Raw genomic sequence first — 1,635 nt, 5'->3', positions numbered from 1 at the left:
TAGATTTCCCCCAGAATGAACTGCACTGCTAGCACACCCACAAACACTTACAATAATAATGACAAATGCTGACCAATACTTAATTATATTACCTTTTTATATATATATCGTTTTAGTAAAACATACAAAAGGCAACTTGTCATATTACATAGCGATGCATTCCATGAATACACATTAGACAAATGCAGCCAATGTGAATATGATGTGAACCATTTTATTTACTGACAACTAAGGAAACATGAATGAATGAGTAAAAGAATTAATAAAAGTAAACATCACAAGAAATGAATAAAAGTCAACACATGAAACAAAGCTTTATTCAAATGTATTGTTCTAACGATCACACATACAGAAGGTGAACGCCACATCTGCTGCCCGTCTCAACACAGGTGTGCCAGTTCTGCAGCTTTATATTCATGAAGCAGTTGACCAGCGTGAACACCTTCATCTGTCCTAGCCATCCATCATGTCCCTCATAGCGTTTGGACTTTTGTGTGTAGTGGGCTTTCTGGTTTGATCTCCGTAACCGTCACCACCAGTGTGTCCTTGAGCAAGGCTCTTAGCTCCAGGGGGATCGTCCCTGTAATAAGTGCACTGCTTTTGGTCTTTTTCTAGAAGTCTCACTGGCTCTGGGTTTACTGAGGATGAAGAGACCACAGCAAAATCTGGCCCAGATGATGCACTAAGGTGAAGTGATGAAGGGTCCAGGATCCTCAGTGCTCACACCCGTCTGCTGACATCTCAGATCCTACAAAAATGCACAAACATAATACAAAAGCACTCATTTAAACAGCACAATGTCATTTGATTTCTCTATTAGAAGTAACTAAATGATATTACTTTATATTTTTGTTTCAGGTTTTCCCCACACGACACCCGTGTCTTGCAGGCCCTGCTCCACAAAAGCTCTGCAGCAAATACAGAGCCATCAAGAATCAGAAAAGTGCTGAAATAACTGTTTGAAATAAAATACAACTTAAGATTTAAATAGATGTTTTATTCATTTCTGTAGTATACTGAATCAAAGCCTTTGATGACAGCATTCCTTTATCAGCCGCTCTCCACCAGATAAACACACACACACACACACACACACACACATTGCTCAGGTTCATGTAAAGTAAGCAGAGTTGACAACAGTGAACTCTTCATTATAGCGCACACACACACCATTCTGATCTATTCAGATGTATCAGATGTCTATTTTATGTTGTGATGTGCTCATCTGCAATACTTATCAAAAATTCCTGTCAGATGTTAAATAAACATTTAGTAAGTATCTTTATCTTTAACATGCATATGTAATCCACTTTGGAGACGTATGTGTGTTACTGGAGCTCCCCTGTTAGCTATAGCCTACACAATAAAACGTGTTTTATTGTGTATATATCGGAGACGTATGTGTGTTACTGGAGCTCCCCTGTTAGCTATAGCCTACACAATAAAACGTGTTTTTACAGTACAATCACAACTATTTAGACAACTTTACACCTTCAACAATTCAAAAGTTTACTCTACAGAAGCTCAACAAACGTGATTTGAACACAAGAGAATCGTGATTTTCGTTTGTAATACTCACGTTTGAAAACACCCGCATCACTTTCCTCAACCTGACGTATCCTTTCCTGTGGCCTT

At 38.5% G+C, this 1,635-nt stretch overlaps 1 long non-coding RNA gene across 1 annotated transcript; it reads right to left on the bottom strand.

Moving 5' to 3' along the window:
- Nucleotides 1-303: 303 nt before the first annotated feature.
- Nucleotides 304-1,068, bottom strand: LOC137090804 (uncharacterized). Its single transcript, XR_010907978.1, has 2 exons — nt 841-1,068; nt 304-748 (listed from the first exon to the last, which is right to left on the bottom strand). It is a non-coding gene; the product is annotated as an uncharacterized lncRNA (long non-coding RNA).
- Between the last annotated feature and the right edge of the window lie 567 nt (nt 1,069-1,635).

Source organism: Pseudorasbora parva, chromosome 10, assembly GCF_024679245.1.
Source record: "Pseudorasbora parva isolate DD20220531a chromosome 10, ASM2467924v1, whole genome shotgun sequence".
NCBI classification, from domain to species: Eukaryota; Metazoa; Chordata; class Actinopteri; order Cypriniformes; family Gobionidae; genus Pseudorasbora; species Pseudorasbora parva.
Note: the sequence above shows the minus strand (reverse complement) of the source record. Positions and strands in the feature narration are given on the sequence as shown.